The sequence below is a fragment of the Lissotriton vulgaris genome, chromosome 12 (genome assembly GCF_964263255.1).
Source record: "Lissotriton vulgaris chromosome 12, aLisVul1.2, whole genome shotgun sequence".
NCBI lineage: Eukaryota > Metazoa > Chordata > Amphibia > Caudata > Salamandridae > Lissotriton > Lissotriton vulgaris.
This window is the reverse complement of record NC_141700.1, coordinates 611,082,400-611,099,538: the sequence shown is the minus strand read 5'-3', so window position 1 is coordinate 611,099,538 and position 17,139 is coordinate 611,082,400. Positions and strand designations below refer to the sequence as shown.

At 47.8% G+C, this 17,139-nt stretch overlaps 1 protein-coding gene across 1 annotated transcript in view; it reads left to right on the top strand.

Moving 5' to 3' along the window:
- The window catches only part of PMFBP1 (polyamine modulated factor 1 binding protein 1), a 1,903,249-nt gene that overhangs the window by 785,951 nt on the left and 1,100,159 nt on the right, over positions 1–17,139 (top strand). The gene's annotated exons all lie outside the window — the stretch shown is intronic.

The window sequence follows — 17,139 nt, the reverse complement described above, 5'->3', positions numbered from 1 at the left end:
GGGAGGATCAGTGGCAGTGATCCTCCTTGATCTAAGTGCTGCCTTCGATACGGTCAGCCACACCACCTTGCTGGACCGTCTCCATAACATCGGAGTCTCAGGTGACGCCTTAAGGTGGTTTCACTCCTTCCTGTCTGGGAGGTCGTTCCAGATCTTTGACGGAGAGATGGTGTCCTCGAGTAAACCCCTGAGCTGTGGAGTACCACAGGGCTCCTCCCTGAGCCCTGTACTGTTCAACGTTTACATGAGGCCACTGGCGGGTGTTGTCGAGCCATATGACATTAAAATTGTGTCATATGCCGACGACACCCAGCTTGTGGTCTCGCTGGCCACCAAGAACAGTAGGCATTCCGCAGCCGACCTCCTAAATTGCCTAGTGGATGTCAAGGGATGGATGTCCAACTCCTCCCTAAAATTAAACGGTGATAAGACGGAGCTTATGCTCCTAGGTCCAACCTCTCCCGTACCATTCACTTCACTGTGGCCCAGTGCCTTGGGCCCCCCTCCCACCCCTAAGGACAGCGTCAAAAGCTTGGGGATATGGCTCGACAACAAACTCTCCTTTTCTACTCAGGCCAGAAAACTGTCTTCCACCTGCTTTGGCCTACTTAGGATCTTGAGGAAGGTCCTCCCGCTACTCCCCCTGGAGGCCAAAAGGGTGGCGGTACAAGGCCTTATCCAGTCGCGCCTGGATTCTAACAATGCCTTGTATCTAGGGGCACCAGAGATGACCCTACGGAAATTACAGGTCATCCAGAATTGCGCGGCCCGCACCGTGCTGAAACTCCCGCGCACTCAATCAGCCAGACCTGCTCTGAAAACTCTCCACTGGTTGCCAGTGAGGCAGAGAGTGACCTTCAAGGCTCTGTGCTTGGCGCACCGCGCTTTTTGGAAAACAGCCCCAGCCATCAATACTGACCTTATCATCCCTTACCAACCTAACAGGAACCTCAGGTCCACAGAGGTGTTCCTCGCTGTTGTTCCCAGAGTGAAGCGAGCCAGGTCCGGGGGCAGGATGTTCTCCCTGAACACTGCCAAGCTCTGGAATGCTCTCCCCATCTCACTTCGGTCCAACCCAGACCTACTCTCGTTCCGTAAAAGTCTAAAGACCTTGCTGTTTGTTAAATCCGACTCCCCCTAGATCCCCTCCAGGTACTCCCTGCTTCTACTCAGCGCTTGGACGCTTTCGGGCAGCAACGCGCTCTACAAATGTTTTTACAATTACAATTACAATTACAAGCAGGCTTACAGATAAACTGGGATAAGTCTCTGGTGTTGGCACTAACTGACAGCACGAAACCAACCAAACTGGACTATCCATTGGAATGGCAAGAAGAACCCACTAAATATTTGGGTATATGGTTCCACAGAGACCCAGAGGTGGTCATTAGGACGAACTACGGGAGGGCGATTGCAACCCTGGAGGATAAAATCAAGAAATGGAACAGACTGCCACTCTCGTTGGCGGACAGGGCAGCGATAATAAAAATGGTGCTCTTGCCAAAATTTCTTTATTTATTTAACAACATCCCAATAAAACCCCCCGCCGCTGTCTTCCGCAATATCAAAACGCTAGTGCTTAATTTACTATGGGCGGGCAAGCAGGCACGGATGGACCTGCGCACCATGACATTGCCATATGCCAGGGGGGGGTTCAGGGTACCAGACTTCTACCTCTATTACTTGTGCGCGCAAGCGCAATACGCACACTTTTGGTATCATGAAGTACCCTTCCTGACTCATGTAGCGGTGGAGGCGGGCGACACGGACCCGATTCCATTGGCCAATATACTCACACACAAACGTACCAGACTACACGATCGGGATATTAACACAGTCAACGCGACCACTGAGGCTTGGCGGCTAATGGGCAAGGAAGCAAGTTGCCTGCCACTGTACGCACCCGCGCTCCCACTAGCACATCACCCAGCCCTCTCGGTGACACAGGAAAGGGTTGGCATGGATCTGCTCCGGCAGGCCGGAATAGACACAGTAGGGGACCTATACAAAGATGGAGAATTCCAGACGCTAGATAAATTACATTACATCGTAAATCCATCTCCGCTGTTTACTTTTAACTTCTACAGGCTGCAGCGAGCAATACGAGAACACTACCCATCATATCCAGAGGAGCCAACAACCCTGGTGCCCCTACAGCTGCTCTTGACTACACCCAAAGCATCACACATGGTGTCCAAACTGTATGCGAGTACACAAGGGGCGGTGGGAAACAACACACACAAGGCCAGGGACAGATGGAGTGCTGGGCTAGCAGAACCCCTGACAGAAGTAGAATGGGACTCCGCATGCATGCTTACGGGTATGCTGACACCCAACGGGAATTTGAAGATTATACATTACAAGTACTTACACCAGGTCTACCACACCCCCCAGAGGCTACACAAGCATGGATTGCGGGAAGATTCCAACTGCTGCCGGTGTAAACAAACAGATGCGGACTTCATGCATCTAGCATGGCACTGCAGAAAGGTGGCGGGATATTGGGAACAAGTCATGCAGGTGTTGAATGAAATGTTGGAGGTTAGCATGCCGTGCGAAGCAAAAATTTGTCTATTGGGTATAACTCCACACTTGAGAGCCCTGAAGCGTAAATTCTGTGCTGTTGCCCTCCTGTTAGCTAAAAGGAGGGTGTCCATCCATTGGAATAGTAAAAGGGCACCAGAGGTGAAACGCTGGATTGAAGACATGGTATATTGCCGAGACACGCTCAACACATACGAGGAGGAACTACCAATTGGCTCTAGGCCCAGAGACTACTGGGGGTACCTACGTGACTATTTACTTGAGCATGGTAAGTCAGATTCAGAATCGGAAGCGATGTAATTGGTCTTCTGATGGGGACAACACAGGACGAACAAATGTAAAGTGCTGGCACCTAGGAGGGAGGATGCTGTGATGCAGAGGGGAGGATGCAGGGAGGGAACTACAAGTTGGGGAATGTACAGTTAAGTTACATTTAAGTTAAAAGGAACAAAAAACTGAAAAAAGTAAGATTATTGATGTATCAGACAGCGGACGTGGCACTGACGTGCGACTGGACTCTAGCTGACAAAGCGCCGCCGGTCCTCTGGATGTCGGCTGATGGGCTGTGTGCATCTCACAATGTTGCTGATGACAATAGTTGCTGGACGCCGGCCCGTGAGGTTGTAGGCAAGCAAGCTATTGATGATTATTGATTTGTCTTGTATGTAATGAACAAAAGTGCAATAAAATTCTTACACCAAAAAAAAAAAAAAAAAAAAAAAAAGATTTTGCTTCACCCCCATCAAGAAATTAACTGTTAAAACTAACGGATTGTGAACTGACATTATGTGAGGATGCCTCTCAATACCAGAGTTAGTGATAAATTGATTTGAGACAAAAAAATAATCCAAACGAGAAACAACCTTATGCGGAGCTGAAAAAAAGGTGCTACCTGAATCTGATGGTTTCAGATTTGCCCATATTTCTGTCAAAGCATTATTGCGGACTAAATCGGTTAGGGCAAGACCAACCCTTCTTTTTTCCCCAGAATACTTACTTCCCGGCAAGCCCCAACATATCCACAAGCCATTAATGTTAAAATCCCCGCAAATAATCATCGGAACAGGCCACATAACCAGGCTAGAATCCAAGGTTTCTAACAGTTCTGGGTCTTCACATGTTGAGCCATACAGCGAACAAAGTGTAAATTTAGATCCATTTAGCGAACATTCAATCACCACCCACCGACCCTATTGATCTACGGTCTTTCTAAGTACCCTTACATCATTCATTAGGGTAAGAATTGCCACCCCCTAGTTTGAGAACCCTGTGTTGTTCCATTATACGAGCTCTGCTGCCCTCTATATGTGTCTCTTGAACACATAGGAAGTCTACACGTAGAGATTTCAACCAAATTGCCGCCTTATTCCTCTTATTCTGGTTGTTTAGCCCACAAATATTCACTGTCAAAATCTGCAAACTCATGATTTAAGATTCCTCAATTCTTTAGAGTGAGCCCTGCTTTTATTTAATCTCTTCCTACCCGTATTACATTTATACTCATGTTCTAGCCTCCTAAAATGACCAGACAAAAACATATTGATTCCAGTTATGCAGTTCCTTCAGTAACCTCGCAAAACTAAATGCCTCAAACTGTGCTGAACCCACACCAAACCCCTCCAAAAACACCCACCCCCTACCTCCCTTACAGGCAATTAGGTCAAGCATGACCTAAAAATGACCGGTGAGAGATTCCCCCTCCGGCAGCGCGGGTCTCCTCCCCACCCCCCCAGCGAGTGCCCCCTGTCACCAGATACTAACTAGCCTCAAAAGACAAATCCTCGAAGTAATTCCATCAGTGAGGCCCATCCCCAGCGCCCAGGTTTTCAACAAGAAAAGTACCTAAGCAACAAAGAGATCAGCTTTCTTTTGCACCATCCCTCATAATACATTAATAGCCTGTGGTGGTTAACATAGTAAAACCATCTTAAGAAAACACAAAAAGAAAACCTCTCACCCTCAATCTTTCCCTGTAGCCCCCCTTTCTGCAACATTAACTAAATCCCCCTCCCCCTAACTAAATCCCCCTCCCCCCGCAATTAAGTTATTTCCGTGAGATACTCTTGAGCTTTGGTCTCAGAGAAGAACATTCTAACCCTCCCCTTACAAATAACCTTAAGCCGTGCAGGAAAGAGCAGAAAAGCTTCGCAGCCAACCCCCTGAAATGAGGTGATCATCTGGTGTAAACTCCATCTCCGCTCGACTATTGTGTGGCTAAAGTTCGGCTGAGTGAAGAAGGTGTGTCCTTCAAATGATCTTTTTGAGTCAGGTCTGGCCCGGTCTATAATGGCCTGTCTTAACAAAAAATTGCCAATGAAGATCAATATGGCTCTAGGTCGTTCTCCTTGATTTTTTGACTGGGTTCTCTTAAACATGGGGAAACTGTGGGCCCGCTGTACTTCAATCTCACAATTCCAATGGGCAAGGTCTGGAAAAGCACCCTTCAGCAGCTTCACAACAAAGGCCATAATGTTCTCTCCCTCCCCATTTTCCTCCAGACCAAGCAACCGGACATTGTTACCGCGCTGCCGATTCTCGAACTCCTCGAGTTTCCAGCATACATTTTGATTTTTTTTTTCCTGCGTCGCTTTACATATATGCAATTTCTCGACCTCCTCCTCCACCACAACAGTCCGCTTCTCTCCATAGATTATCCGCTCCGACATATCAGAACATAGCTTTTTCCTTTTACGAATGGCCCCCTTAGTAGCAAGTTGTGATCTCTTGCTTTCCTGTCTTGCCTCCCCCTGCATTTGCTTAAGAGTCACATACAATAACTCCAGTGTCGGGGAGGGAGACGCCTTGCCAAAGTTCCTGGTTCCATGTTTGCCACCTTGTTGATTGTCCCCCTGCCAGTACAAGCTGTCAGCGTAGATGCAGAGTAGTCCCACTCGAGCCGCCAACTAACAGAATCTGAAGATCTGCCTTTGGTCCTGGCCCGTCGTCTAGAGGTCATGGATTGATTGCGATGCCTCTTTTGTGTGGCTGGAGATTCATCCCCTGAGGCACTCTCTTGCGATGTCTTCTGCTCGCTGATCTGAAAAGTGTCTGATTCATCATTTAGCGAAGTGAACTTATCTCCTTCCGGGGAAAGCAGGAGTGCACTTGACCAAGTAGATATAGTCCCTTGATTATTCAACTCTCCAGAAGTGCTACTCAGATTACCATCAGTTATCTCCGATGTTTCTGTGTTTAACTGAGCTTGAGCTAATACATTAGAATGACCTTGAGTTAACTGGGTGGCTGTTTTCTCAGCAGCTGCAGCAGTTGACATTGGTATATCACATATAATGTAGGCTTCATTAATTTGATCCCTTTCCTTATCCAAGTTATTAATATGGACACACACTGTAATGACCGTCATCAGAGAGCTTGCACCATCTGTCCCTGAGGCGGGTCTTAGTTCACCGCTTAGCGCTAAGCCCTCCTCACAATTTTCTGTTCCCTGAAGCAGAAAAGAGGGGCATGAACTACCTCCCCCAGAATCCACCTGGTCCGTTGTTGGAGCATCATTCCTCGGTGTACAGCGAGCCGAGTCATCCGTCTGCGAAAGTGAACCAGCACCGCATCCGGGCATAGCTGCAGTGATTAAAGCAGGGGCGCCGACAGGTAAGCCAGCATTGCTTAAAGGAGTTGGCGCTATAGCATTTAGCACTCCAAATGCCTCTAACACTGACGGCTGGCGTATGGTGCCCTCTGAAGTAACGATGGTCGCAGCGCGTTGCCTTGTACCACTAGCCACTCCGACATCCTGTGATTTGCTCTCCTCACCTTTTTTTTTGGGGCCGCCATGCTGTGTCTGCCCGGTGATTGTACCAATGTCCTGCGTGTTTCCGGGAGTTCCTTGCCTTCCTTGGTCTCCTTGGACTCCCTGCCTGCATCCATCAAGTCTTTGGCGTCTTTAGCATTTTTAGCATCTTTTGTGTCTTTCGCATTTTTTGTAGTCTTCGGACCATCCCTGTTTGTAGCCACTGCCGGAAGAGCTCACAAAGCCGTTGCAGAGTCGATTAGATCAGAGAGGGCTGTCCGCTGTGGTGCAAAACTCTGTGAAGGCAATCAGGTAAGCAGAGCTGACCGCCCCACAGTCTGTGCAACCCAGCGACACCCAGAGCCTGCGGGGTCTGAGCAGCCTCACAAAGAATCCATTGAGGCATAGCCCTTTTCCTTAACCATCCATTCTAAGCGGGACTTCGCGGGTTAGGAAGGTCAGTGCTGCCCTCCCCGAAGTCAGTCAGCGGCCATTTTGCCCCTCAGCTTTTTAAGTCCCCGGTTGTTAACCGTTTTCTTAAAGTTATTACGCATACGTTTCCACCAGTACCCTTCATAATGCCTCAGTGGGACTTGAATCTTGTCTTGACTTTTCTGGTGTGCGCACCCTTTGAGCCCCTTCATAACTGTCCCTTACGTCTTCTTACTCTCAAGACGGCGTTCTAGGTAGCGATCACCTCTGCCAGGAGAGTGAGTGAGCTCCAGGCTCTTTCTTCCAAACCTCCTTTCCTTTCTGTTCATCCAGACTGGGTGGTTCTCAGGACCCATCCTTCTTTCTTGCCAAAGGTTGTCACGCCCATCCAAATCGGGCAGACCATCACTTTACCCGCTTTTTTTCCGCCCCCGCATCCTTCAAGGGAAGAGGAGAGGCTCCACCGTCTAGACCCAAAACGTGCACTCGCATTCTATCTGCAGCATACACAGCAGTTCTGGGTGGATGATCAACTCTTTGTTGGCTACGTGGGCGCCAAAAGACGTCAGGCGGGGCACAAACGGACCATCTCCGGGTGGGTCGTTCTGTGCATCAAAGCATGTTACTCCTTGGCCAAAAAGGAGCCTCCTGTGGGGCTGCGTGCCCATTCGACCAGGGCAACTGCAGCCACTACTGTCTTGGGACGCGGTGTCCCCTTGCAGGATATTTGTCAAGCAGCTACGTGGGCCTCGCTGCACACGTTTACCAAGCACTACTGCCTTGACAGTCCGGTCCGGAGAGACGGCTTCTTTGGCTGTTCTGTGCTCTGTGACTTTTTGGTGTAATTTTGTTCGCAGTCACTCCACCGGGGTTGGTATTGCTGGGGTATCTATTCTAAGGTAAGGAATCTATCACTAACGTGTCTCTTTCATATGCACAAGTTACCACTTGTGTAACGATATATCTGTAGGAGACATTAGTTAGTGATGGAATTCTTACCGCCCCGCCCGTCCTCCCCGTTCTGCGAACTGATTACTAGGGTTAAGGTCATTCCCTTTTAGGGCCCTAGTTTTATGCACCGATTGTCAGTCTCTTGCATGGCTATGCATTTCGGTGCGGAATAGTTGTGTACAGAACTGACATCAGCACGCATGGGTGGCACCTAAGTACTCTCCGTGATGTCATCTCGGCGCCTACGACGCCAGCGACGGACACGGAGCCGCAGGAAGCCACCTACTAGCGCACAGGTACTGCTAAGCAGAAAAACTTTCCGGATCTAGCCTGACGCCTGGGGATATGCTAAGGTAAGGAATCTATCACTAACTAATGTTTCTTACAGATATATCGTTACACAAGTAGTAACTTGTACAATTAGCAACTAGCTCCCTCTAGAACCTTCCCTAGAGAGGCTGTGACCCTCAGATTTTCACTGCACGTCATTTGGGAAGGGAGTCTCCTTGAGCTTTACTCAGTTCTTCTACAATTTCTCTAAGATAAGTCATACTTCTTACTTTTATTGACAATGTCTGATAAGAAGGGACTATTTAGACCTTGTAAATCCTGGGGAAAGAAGAGGGTGCATATTGATGACACCCATAAGGATTGCTTAAATTGCCTCTATCCTCATCATTAGAGAAAACAATGTAAAATCTGCTGCTCCTTTTCAAACAAAACTCTCAGAGACAGAGAGGGCAAACTTTTACTCTGGCTGAAGAAGAAGACAGGAGAATCATCAGGTGAAGAGAGTGACACTTCCTCTAAATCACATAAGAGGCCGAGGTCGCCTGAGGGTCATCTTGAGAAGGGCAGAAAGCACCCAAAAAACTCCCATTTGACCAGAGAATCTTATAAGAAGGAGAAACCTTCTAAGGTCTCCTCAGAGATAAGTTCACCTCACTCTTTTGGGACTTCTTGATGCAAATCTGGTCACAAATCATCATCTGCGTCAGACTCACCATCAATGGCATCGACAACTTCAACGGCGAGTGTAAGAAGCCCAATACCGTCGGCATTACCTTTGTCATCGATGATACTGTCAGCGAAAACTCCTCCGTCGTCTAAGACTTCATCGTCGACGACACATCCACCGTCGACGGCCTTGACCACGGCATCATCGGCGATTTTGCCTGTGACAACAGTTTTGATTCCACCGTCGACGGGCCCTTCGACTCTGCTTCCATTTACAAAGCCCAGACTATCACTGCAGCCTGATTTCCAGACACCAAAGATTTCACCTTTAGTTCCTAGTCCTCTTTTATACGTGGAGGAAGCTGATGGCGATGGTCCATTTGGGACAGCTCATAATCCCTCATATTTAAATGTCAAGTGTCAGGTAGAGGATGAGGACTATTTTGATGATGAACAGTAACTAACATATAACTAGCATTATCCAGTTCCTCCAACACAGTACCATCATTTTGGGTATTATGACCAGCCGAGGCAGGAACCTGCTCAGCTGCCTTAGTCTCTAAATCAAGACCTACAGGCCATGCTAGCGGACTACAAAAAAAGATTTCTGCCCCAAAAGGAGCAAGGTACGGAGCCACCACCTCCAACTGTAGCACCAATGTCACCTCCACTACCTCCTCCCACTACGCCTAGGGTTACGCACAATCCTATAATCCCTATGCCGCCTACGGAGGACCCAACCACCTCTGAGGAAGAGCCTGAAGAGGGAGAAATTAATGATCCGCCTCCTCCAGTGGATGAATGGGAGGATTTTGTGGTACCGACGCCGTCCTCTCCGCCTCCTCGTCTTTCTGACTCACCTCCAGAGGATATTGGAGGGTTTCATAACCTGATAGACAGGGCCATGGCCAGATTTCATCTACCCACTATTGTCAAACAATCGGATTGCTTTCTTTATGATTTTAAAGGTCAATCAAGAAAATCAATAAGATCAATAAAGTGATGAAGACACCAGCTTCTGTAGTGCCAGTGCTGCAGAGAGTTGACAAAAAATACAGGGCACCCGAGGATTCCCCTGCATGTCTTTTAGGTCATCCCAAATCGGACTCTGTGATTTCCCAAGTGGCCCAAAGGAGGTCAAAAAATCTGTCCACTCCCATATCGACTCCACCAGATAAGGAAGGTCGCCGCTTGGACTCCATTGGGAAGGGATTCTCCTCAATGTACGCAATCACTATCAGAACATCTAATGCTCTAGCCATTGTGGGCCGCTACAATCGCCACATGTGGTCCAATATTAGAGCCATGAGCGATTTTATTCCAGAAGAAAACAAGGAGGAATTTAAGAAGGTCCTGGCGGAAGTAGAACGCACAGCGGCTGAAATTATAGACTGTGATATGGAAATAGCCATGACGAGCTTTTGACAACTGGCAGGTGCGTCTGTTTTAGGACGCCAAAGGTGGCTTGGAGCAACAGCCTTTTGCCCTGAAATGCAGTCAAAAATACTTGATATGGCTTATGATAGAGATAGTCTATTCAGAAAACACATAGAAGAAGCTCTCCTGCCGATTAAAAACAACAGATACAGACCCCGCTAAAGCATTAGGTACCATACAGTGCCCTTTTGGGCAGCTCGAGGTCGTGGCTCTTCAAGCTATAGAGGAAGCTTCCAGCGTAACCAGAATTACCCATCCTTCCAGCCCCAATATCGCCAGGGATACCAACAACAACAGTCCTATCGACAGCTAACAACAGCTGTTTTCTCCAGGCAGGGCCTCTTGCAGAAAGCCAGCTTCGCAAGGTCGCAAACAGTGATCTCAACAGGGTACCAGCTACGTTTCACCACCCCTCAACAGGTGCAAACATGAATTTGAATTTAAAATATTTCTATAGCGCAACATACACCAGACGGTTTCTTGGCGCTTTTGGGAACATGGACTACAGAAACAGAGGGATAAACAAAAATCAGATCAGAATTGAATTCATAGTGGGAAAGCTTGGCTGAACAGAAAAGTCTTCAAGCCCTTACGAAAGAAAGAATAATCTTTGGCCAGTCGCAGATGGGCAGGAAGGGAGTTCCAAAAGGTGGGTGCCAGAAATGAGAATTTGGACCCACCCCATTTTTTCCTCTTGAAACGGGGGACCTGTAGGAGAGCTTGGGACGAGGATCGGAGCTCCCTAATGGGAACATATTCCTTCAACAGGGCAGAAATAAAAGCAGGAGCGGTTCCCTGGCGAGACTGAAAGACCATACAGCCCAACTTAAAAAGAGAGCGCTGCCGAACAGGCAGCCAGTGTAGATCCTTTAGAAGTGGCGTGGAGTGGTGAGAGCGGGAAAGGCCATAGACTAGCCGAGCCGCCTGATTCTGCACTAGTTGAAGTTTTCTTAGACTGTAGGCCGGGATGCCGTTGTAAAGGGCATTGGCATAGTCCAACCGGGAGATCACAAGGGCAGACATGATAAGTTTTAGTGCCAGAGGGGAAAAGAAGCGAGAGACAGTGCGGATGGTGCGGAGAGTGAAGAAACAGGAAGAAACGACGGAGCTAACTTGTGACTGGAGAGTGAGAAGGTTATTCATTCTTATGCCAAGGGTCTTAACGGTAGGGGAGGGAGTGGGAGAGGGGCCAAAGGAAGAGGGCCAAAAAGAAAAAGAAGTCCAGGGACTGGAGGAGCCACCCGTGAGAACCAGCTCGGTCTTGTCTGGGTTCAGCTTTAAATGGTTGTGGCTCATCCAGTCCCTGATGAAAATCATAACAGTTTGAAAATTGGAAACAGAATGAGAAGAGGGAGAAAGATCAAAGACGAGCTGGAGGTCATCTGCATAGTTATATACAGTGACCTCCAGCTGCTGGAGTGCAAAGATAAGAGGGTAGATATACAGATTAAACAGAAGAGGGGAGAGAGAAGAACCCTGGGGAACACCACAGGTGATCTTACGTGGGGTTGATGTGAAATCCCCCAGCCGGACTGCCTGGGTGCGGTCCTGCAGGAAGGACGAAAGCCAGACCAGGGCTGAGCCCCCGATTCCCGCCGCTCTGATACGTGAAAGCAAGATGGAGTGGTCCACCGTATCAAACGCGGCGGAAAGATCGAGGAGTACCAGAGCCTGGTGTTTGCCCTGGTCCAAGCCCTCCCTGAGTTCGTCCTGGACCGACACCACAACGGCTTCCGTCGAATGCCTGGGCCGAAATCCCGCTTGACAAGATGCCAAGCCGCCAGTTGCTTCCACGTGGGCACTAAGGACCGACGTAGTGTATCGCTCAAGCACCTTGCCTAAATAGGGTAGCAAGGAGATGGGCCGATAGTTAGTTGGGGAGGATGGGTCAACACCAGGTTTTTTTAAAATAGGTACAATAGAGGCCGATTTAAGGGCAGGAATTACAACCCCTTGTGCAAGAGAACTGTTAAGAAAGGTGATCGGGGGCTGAGTGCAGACTGAATAGATCCGTTGAAGGATGTGGGCCGGACAAATGTCGGCCGGGGAGCCCGATTTTACCTTGGGAAGTAAGCTCAAAAAAACTTCTTCCGTCAGAGGGGGGATCGAAAGCAAGCAGGATTGAATAGAAGGGGGAAGGGGATCGACATAGCTAGAGTAGGGGGCGGGGGATGTTGGTCTTGATCTTAAAAATTTTATCCAAAAAATAATGATTCAGAGAATCACATAGGGCCTGGGTAGGGGGGAGGTTGGGGCTGGTCCTATCTGAGAAGGCCAGCTCCTTGACGATATTGAAAATTTCTTTAGATTTATTTTCAGACACTAAGATTTTAGAAGAGAAGTGAGCAGATTTTGCTTCTAAGATGGATTTTTTATATTCCTGTAGTAATGCCAGATAGCGCGTTTTCTGTACAGGGCAATACTTCCTTCTCCACAGTCTCTCAGCTCGCCGGAGGGACAGCTTTTTTTCCTTTAAATGTTCGTTAAACCACCGGTTTGCCTCCTTGGGTCTTTTGGTCGATATCCGGCGTAAAGGGGCTATTATGTTACATGCCTCCGTGAGCCAAGAGTCAATCGCGACAGCTTGTGAAGAGGAAGGTAAGCCAGCCAGATCTGGGGAGGAGTTTAGCAAAGAGGATGATAGAGCATCCAGATCGGCGCGATTCCAACTTCGTGCCCAAGTGTTTTTTTGTGGCAGAGTCTTAGTGACAAGATTAATATGGAGGGAAAAGGATATGATAGCATGGTCCGACCATGGACATGGGGACACTAGCAACGAAGAAATGGCATAATTAAGGGACCAAACTTGGTCGAGCACGTGGCCACGTACATGGGTTGGGACATTGATGTGGGGGGTAAAATTCATTGATTGCAGTGATTCAGTAAATTGCTTAGAGGCTGGACATTCACATGGGTCATTGGGCCAATAATTAAAATCCCCTAGTACTAAGACTGAGGCATGATTGACCGCCAATGTAGCCAGTAGATCCTGGAAGGCTGGTATGAACAAAGGAGTGGACTGGGGCGGCCGATATGTTAGCAAACAGATGAGCGGGGGAGAGAAGGTAGAAGAGCGAACCACTAGGTGCTCGGTGGAGTCGGTGAGAGTAGAAGGGAGAAGCTGAAAGTTATATTCCGACCTGGCGATAAACGCCACACCACCCCCTTTCTTGTCTGCCAAGCGATCGGCACGAAAGGCCGTATACGATGGGGGAAGGGCAGCTAAGAGGGATGGGAGGGAGGACTCACAGAACCAGGTCTCGGTTAGACACAGTATGTCAGGCTTGTGGGAATCCAGTAGGACAAACAGGTCTTGGTGATGTTTCACCGCCGACCTGGTGTTGAGTAAGATGACAGACAGAGAGGAAGGGGAAGGAGAGGGGGAAGAAGGGAGCGGCGCCAATGGGGGAGTGAGGCCAAGGGAAGAGATGGTGCTGGTAGTGGAAGACGCTAGTGGCCAGTTTCCTTGTAGGGTTTTGAGGCTCTCGGATGAGTATGAAATGAAAGGGGCATAATGCCCGGCCCCTAGCCCCGTCTGGCCGCGGACGGGCGCAGACGGGCTCGACTTAAGCGCGACTTCGGCGCGCATTCGTCGCGCCCGCTGCGCTCGTCCGCTGCGCACACGAGGACACATCGCAATTTATGCAGATTACCCCCGAACATTTCCAACCATATCAGTCTGTGGCGCAATATTACAGCAGACAAGTGGATATTGGACCTCATATCTTATGGCACCACTCTAGAATTTACCAAGCGCCCACAAAACACTCCACCCAAGGGATCGCACCCCCTTCGTCTTCACTTACTCAAACAGGAAGCAAAGATTATGCTAGAAAATGGAGCAATAGAAGGAAAGGTTTCTACTCCTGTTTCTTCCATATTCGCAAAAAATCAGGAGAGTTGAGACCTATCTTAGACCTCAGAAGACTAAACAAATTTCTCAAAAATCAAACCTTCAGAATGACAATGCTCTCAGACATTCTTTGGCGCCTCAAAAGTGGAGATTTCATAACCTCATTGGATCTGGAGGATCATGTTCCTATTCACCCCAAACACAGCAGAATTCCTCCGATTCACAGTGGCTGATACCCACTATCAGTTTTGAGTCCTTCCTTTCGGCCTCAAATTGGCTCCATGGATTTTTACAAAGTTTCTGGCCCCGGTGCTAGCCCCCTTGCGGAACAAAGGTCATCAAGTATTTCCATACTTGGACAATTGGCTCCTGAAAGCTCCATCGGCTCGTTTAGCGAAGGCAGCTACAGAGGATTGTGTGGACCTGTTTCACAAACTGGGCATTTTAATAAACCAAAGAAAGTCATTGATCTCTCAAAGTCAAACAATTACTTTTTTAGGGGCCGACTTGGACTTCCTCTCACAGGAAAGATAAGTCCGGTGGCAAGCTCTAGCTCTCAGGCTTTCCAAAAGAAAGTCACTTCAATGAAAACATACAAATCTCTACTGGGCATGCTCTCCTCAGCAATCGACCTAGTGCCGCTAGATCATCTGCATATGAGACCTCTGCAAGAAGAACTCCAATGTCAATGGATCCAAACTACGGGATCCTTCGGCGACGTGATAACTATCACCCCACGCATGAAGGAGGCATTCGGATGGTGGACACTGAAGTCTCATCTGTCTCAGGGTCTCTCTTTTCTGCTGTCTATCCCGAAATTCATAGTCACCACGGATGCTTCCATGGAAGGTTGGGGAGGTCCTCTTCAAGACCTTCAGATTCAGCCAAGATGGTTCTTGTCCTAGCGTCAGATGCACATAAACAGGCTGGAGTTGAAAGCCATTTTTCTCTCCCTGTAGGCCGTCCTCCTACGAATAAGAGGTTCATCGGTATTAGTCTGCACTGACAACACCACAAGCATGTTGTTTATCAATAAGCAAGGAGGAACCAAATCGCTATCTCTCTCACAGGGCGCCCAGCAACTATGGAGCTGGCTAACATTTCACAGGATATCCTTGACAGCAGAACATGTGCCAGGACTTCGGAATACCCTGGCAGACACTGAGCAGAACAAAAGACAACTGCCATGAGTGGGAGCTTGAACAAGAACATATGGACAGGATATTTTCAGTGTGGGGAAAGCCAGCCTTGGATCTGTTTGCAACTCATATCAATTCCAAATGCCGATTCTTTGCAAGCAGATTCCCTCTCCCAAATTCTCGAGGGAATGCCCTTTCAATGCGCTGGTCAGGGATACATGCTATGCTTCCTCCCCCCCCATATTACTGATACCCAGGGTCCTTACGAAACTGAAGATTTAACACTGCCACCTTCTTCTAGTAGCCCCCGATGGCCCAGCCAGCACTGGTACACAGAGCTTCTCCTTTTCTCGACCAGGAACAAAGGTCAGATATGTCATCTGGAGCCAGCGTCTCTTCAGTTACATGTCTGGCACTAGAATTCTTCGAATTTAAGGATCTAACCATTGAGCAAGAGTGCAAAGATATTATCACCAGGTCTCGTGCTGATGGCACCAGCAAGACGTACATACTGAAATGGAAATTATTTTGTCTATGGTGTCGGCGTAATAAGGTGCATCCTTATCGCTCTGCTCCAGAACAAATATTACCATACTTACTATCCTTGGCAAAATCAGGGCTGGCATATGCCCTGTAAAGGTTAACCTCGCAGCTATCTCCAGATATAGACGCCCACCGAAACACCCATCTCCATTCTCTACAAGAATTGTACAGCAATTCATAAAAGGATCGTTTTGTAATTTCCCGCCTGTCAGAGCTCCTCCCCCAGAGTGGCTCTTGAATGTAGTCCTATCACAATTGAGGAAATAACGCTTTGATCCCATCCATAGGGCCGACATCAAATATCTAACGTGGAAAGTGGCTCTCTTGTTAGTCCTCACATCAACTAGAAGGATTAGCGAGATACAATCCTTCACCATAAAACATCCGTTCCTTAGCTTTCTAAGGGCTTTCTTCCCAGATCCTTCTACGCCTGCAGAACGAGCTCTGCATACTTTAGACATCAAAAGATGTCTTAAATTCTTCCTGCAAAGGACTAAGCCTTTATGCAAAGTGGATCAACTGTTTGTGGCATACGGGCAAGGCAGCCATAGCACTGCATTTTCTAAAACTTCTATTGCAAGATGGATCGCAACCACAATTCAATTTTGCCACAATAAGGCTGGCAAACCATTGTCAAGAACAGTGAGAGCACACTTTACCCGGGCAGTCTCTACTTCAGCTGACATGTTCGCTGATGTGTCACTGGAAAAGAACTGCAGAGCTGCAGCGTGGAAAACAACGCTTACATTCACGCAGCATTACTGCTTGGAGTCGACACAGCGGGCAGACGCAGCCGTGGGACAGGCAGTTATACGAAGCTTGTCTCATTAAGGTGAGCCTCTTTAAGTGGAGGACTTCTATTCTATTGTCAATAGAAAATGTTAAAGATGTGTATTCTATAATTTTGAAAATGATATAATTATGTTTGAAAGACAATAGATAAATTAATTGCACATGTCAATGCCTTTTAAATGTTTTTACTCTACACCAGCACTTTCAAAAAGTATATCTTTTGGGAATACATGGGGAAGTATTATTGGCACTACCCGCCATCCACTAAGGTGATTACTAAATGTATGTAACTGGTTACTATTCTGATTCAAGCATGTGAATATATGAAAGATACCCCAATACTGGATAAGAAATTAGTTACTTACCTGTAACTGCAGTTGTCCAGTATTGGTATATTTCATAGATTCACATTCAGCCCACCCTCCTCCCCGGAGAGGCTGCTCTGACACTACAGTATTACTCTTCTCACTTGTGCTGGAAAATCTGAGGGTCACAGCCTCTCTTGGAAAGGTTCTAGAGGGTGCTGGTTGCTGAATGGTTATGTCTAAGTTTGGTCCTTTTTTAGAAAAGGAGGTAGATAGGCTATTAAATGCATGGTTCTCTCCATGATATAACCTATGAGACTTAGTAATTACTGGTTTATTTATGTTACCGTGGGACTCCCACTTCAACAATGGGGAATGATTCAAGTATGTGAATCTATGAAAGATACCAATACTGGATAACTGCAGCTACAGGTAAGT